Source organism: Sitodiplosis mosellana, unplaced genomic scaffold (genome assembly GCF_009176505.1).
Source record: "Sitodiplosis mosellana isolate CC-2019 unplaced genomic scaffold, AAFC_SMos_1.0 Smas_scaffold_6944, whole genome shotgun sequence".
NCBI lineage: Eukaryota > Metazoa > Arthropoda > Insecta > Diptera > Cecidomyiidae > Sitodiplosis > Sitodiplosis mosellana.
Window position 1 is genome coordinate 1 of NW_022602074.1, and position 4,739 is coordinate 4,739.

The 4,739-nt window shown below is 35.8% G+C and overlaps 1 long non-coding RNA gene across 1 annotated transcript; it reads right to left on the reverse strand.

The window, feature by feature from the left end:
• Nucleotides 1-3,671: 3,671 nt before the first annotated feature.
• Nucleotides 3,672-4,189, reverse strand: LOC129580039 (uncharacterized). Its single transcript, XR_008689320.1, has 4 exons — nucleotides 4,127-4,189; nucleotides 3,998-4,063; nucleotides 3,857-3,913; nucleotides 3,672-3,788 (listed from the first exon to the last, which is right to left on the reverse strand). It is a non-coding gene; the product is annotated as an uncharacterized LOC129580039 (long non-coding RNA).
• Between the last annotated feature and the right edge of the window lie 550 nt (nucleotides 4,190-4,739).

Here is a 4,739-nt window from a genome sequence, read left to right on the forward strand (position 1 = left end):
TACAATTTTCCCAATCTAAATTGTACAATATATGTAACATTTCGCTGGTTTATTCTTTAATTTCACACGAATCATGCACTACCCATCTTAAAGTGTGTACCAATTTACCTTCTGCAGTGGAACCGCTGGAAAAAGAAAAAGATTATCAATCAGTAACAATTCGTTTGGAAGATTTGAAGAATTCTAAAGCCTAATTCATTGGTAAGTTTTTCTCCCATTGGCTCGGTACACATTGAAACCCGTGAGCATGGTGCGGCTGTTGACACTATATTTCCCTATATTTCGAATTGGCGCGCTGTGTAGTTCTGATTTGAAATGTTAAATTACATTGATGTGCCCTTTGAAATTGGGGGCGCTCGCGTCGCCTCAAATGACCCTGACGTTCAACAGCCGCCACATGCCCGTGAGCTTTTATTGAAGTTTTTGGTGTGATACTTCGTTTTCGCACATGATTGTATTTGGATCAATATGTGTACCTAGCCGCAGAGAACTATCTAAGCTATTAAAATTAACACAGTCCTCACTTTATTGTCAATAAAACAAGTAAAACGGCAATCGGGAACAACAATGCAACTCTCATCTTGGAAATGATACAATTAATGACTCCTTTGAAATCAAAATTACTTTCTGATCAACTGTTGGGAGACTCCACCTTTTATACGATTTTCTTCGAATTAATTTTGACTGAAAATATTTTAACAATTTCAATTAGCTTTCCATCGATCTACATCAATGTTTACAAAATTGAGAAATTCGTGCGACAAACAATAACAACATTCCTCATTTGGTGAACTTAATGAGAAATTCAATTGTTATTGTGACATTGACCATTTTAATTAAGATGTTTCACAAGCAACTCTTATCAGTCCACTTCCTTTGCAGAAAATCAAATATGAGGCACTGTGTTTATTATTATTCTTTATTTCATGTTCATTTATTCTGTGTACACACAGCGATCGGCGAGTTGGGTGGAGAAAACCTCTGTTGAATTTAATGAAACACATTGCTACTACAGTAGATCGCTATGAATGCGAATATTATGGCATTTTATAAACAACATTTATTAATATGGCATGTGTGATACATATCTTAGAAGGAGCGAAAATTAGCATCTACATTCTACAAGTATCTTAGCATGGACCATTTGTATCAGGGCACGTTTGAGCCAGCATGACAAAGGATCTTGTCACTATACCCGTTTTCCAATTGCTAGATACATACTAGTATGGTCGAAGATATACCAAATCCAATGAAATCCATTTGTGGATCCCATCACGACTTTTGGAAGAACATTTAAGAGCAGGAGCCTTACTCCATATCAAATTAAGATTCTTACTCTCGTCCAGAGGTATTTTTTATCTCATTCAATTCGTGTATGCACACGAAAGAAAAGACAAACTATTAGCATAGAAGTGTGCTTTCACCTGAAAGATTACAGATCTTCTTTCGTAATAATGCTACCGAGATCTCGCAAATCATCGACGATTAAAGCAGCCAATTAGAGGTGTCAATCGAACAAATTTCGAACAAATTTTTTTTTCCGAATTTCGACACGAACATTTGTTCGAAATTGTTCAAAACGTACCCAAAAAATTTTTCAGGTCGAAATTCGGAAAAAAAAATTTGTTCGAAATTTGTTCGATTGACACCTCTACAGCCAATGTGCCATTGAAGAAGTAATCAGCGCCATTTTCGGCCATTTCCGGAGCCATTCGCACATATTCACCTTGACGTCGCGGTATATTCGTTCCATTCACGAAGAAAGTCCTCTTTTTAACGAGAGAATTAGAAGGAAAACCATTCACAAAATATGCTTGACTTTGTAAAGTCATCAACGTGTGATTATTTCGCAGAGATGACGTAAATACATATATCAAAACCACCGCATTGTCTTACTACATAATGTTAAGTTGATATAGCTTTGCATCAAATATCGCATCAGACGGGGCAGGATCTGGAAGTTGTTCAAAAGCAGTGCCGCCATGTGAAAATCCTCATTTGCCGCGCAATCTGTGTTATGTACTTGTGACGTAGTTGTATATGTGTGCGTGCGACGTGATCGCCATCTAGCGGCGAGCGCCAGAACTAAACGTCAAACCGACGGAAAATTTGATCTTTTGTGGTTAAAAGATAAAAACTGACGGGCAAGTGCACGAATTCAACGCCAACTTGTCGAAGTGGAGACGGAAAGCGTTAAGATAACGACAATGCGTGTGTATATGGCACAGGCAGTCACTCCACATGCTCGTCGTTTTGTCCAATCTGAGAGTACTAAGTTTCCGTGAGTGATACGCAAGATGGCAGCACCTTAAATGTCGTTTTTAATACACAAAGTAGATACTTGAGTGTAAATTATGTTAGAGGCGTATCAAAATGAAGGTTTAAAAAAAAATACATTGTGAATATAGAGCGTGTGGTGTGACTGTGTGATAGCCATCTAGCGGCCGACGACGATCACGAAAGGTGAATTTTGGCGGGTGAAAATTTGAATTTGAATGCCGAGAGGCGAGCGTTAAAGAGGATACGATTTGAGGTTATGTGCATCCGCACCGACATCATGTGCGTGTCTTATGTACTTGTAAGTGTATGTGGCTACGAGACAGAGACAATCAGCGGTAGACTGCTGATAGAGAGCGCGTGTTTTAAATCAATAAAAATGCAATTAAATTCTGCAGTGATGGTTTTTCGTTAGCCAGCATTATCTTAGCCTTGGCTTACACCAACAACTGGTGTAAGCCAATCGTTAGCCAGCTATCTGTGTGAAATGAGTACATTCAAAATATAATAATTTTTAATTTGAGTATTTTGATTCAAATCATACAAATAAAAAAAAATTAATATATTTCAATTGATTTTCAATTTAAAAGTCATTTTAATAATTTGAACTATTATTTTTTCAAAAACTTAATAGAAAAAATGTCGATGTTTGGTTTCATTTAAACTCTGACCTGGTGAGTTAAATGTCAGTCACAAACGTCAGTTCAGATGAGTGCGTTCAGTTCTTATTGAATTTTTCTCAATGGTCTACACATTCGTTAGCCAGTATACACTTATGCGGCCAATTAGCCAGCTAATATGTTCTTCACTGAAATTCTGTCCTAATTACATAATAATTGAAGGACATATATAGCAAATACAATTCCATTTATTGAATTTTTAAATAAGAGCTTGGAATATAACCATTGACAATTGAAACGGTTTGCAATGTTTACTTTTGGCTTCTATGTCGGTTTGGCATTCGAATTTTTATTCACAAATTCGCGCTCAGTGCTATGCATTCGCAACGCTGCCATATGATTTCTATGTAAACATTCGCAGTCGCATTCGTATGGCAGTCGTATTTCGCTGTTCTCGAACGTTCTCACGAATGCGAGTGCGAATGTTTACATAGAAATCATACGGCAGCGTTGCGAATGCATGCCCAAACACGAATGAACGAATGAATTATGTAGTCACAAGTTCGCTGTCATAGCCGTATTCGTCGCATTCGCAAACATTCGAATTTTTGTTCTGAAATGCGAATGCATTCGCAGCATTCGCGAGAGCTAAATCCCCTTAGTTTTGGATTTGATTTTAAAAATTGGATTTACTTCATTGTATCACAAAGTCAATAATAGCATAAGCGTTTTTCTGTGATAAAACCAAACTTTATTTTCCAAAAATAAACTTTTTCTTCATCTTTTTCTTATATATCAAAAAATCACAATACCAATGGTAGGTATTTTGCGGTAATGTGATTTTGATGATTTCAGCTGAGGAATTAACAAGCGCGATGCATCTTTACAAGCCTAGAAGCAAAAGTGATTCGGCTCAATTTAATTATGATAAAATAACATTAAATACAATAGGAACTTACACAAATTTAGCGTCTTGATGGTTTAGATGTGCTAGACGATTCAAACATTTTTCGAGTCTAAAAATTTATAAAAGAAGAATCCAAAAAGATGAAAATAATGAATATTTGGAACTTGTGAAATAAACAAAAATAAACACTTACGCGATCTTTTCATTGTTTTTACGCGTAAATATTTGTGTTGGCATATCTGGGCATCGTGGCTTAAACCTACAACCATCATTAAACATATTTAAAATGAGCTGAACTTTTTTTCCTTTTATTATTACTTACTGATTCCAATTATTGTCAATTAGTTCTTTACATTCATGGGATAAACCGGAACTGATAATACCTATATGATTGAATTTGTATGAATGAATAAAGCTTAGAAAACATTGGAAAATGGTTCATTCCTTCGGAATTTAAAAGAAATTCACATGAAAACAAAACCACTTTTTCCACCATAAAAAGTACACTTTAAGATAGGTAAGTCAACCATTTCTTGAAACTTTAAGATTTTTATCGAAACATCTGTCATTTTCTTAGGAGCAAAATTGCTGTCTTTGACATTTACGTGCTGGTCCAAATGATTTAAATGCTAAATACTGCATTGCTCGGGCCAAAGTATGATTCATAGATCATAGGTTCTCGATATTGGGTGCAAACTTATGTTCGCACGTATATGAGCAAGGATCAGTAAGAGGAAACCACATATATATGTGCGTAGCTAATATCAAACGTCAATATTAAGTATACACACGCACGCACGTAATACAGTGCAAAAACCATGAATGGCACGATAGTCTGTGCAATGCTGTATTTGGCGCTTAAATTGTTCGGATCAACACGTAAATATATTTGTGAGTGTACAATTTTCCCAATCTAAATTGTACAATATATGTAA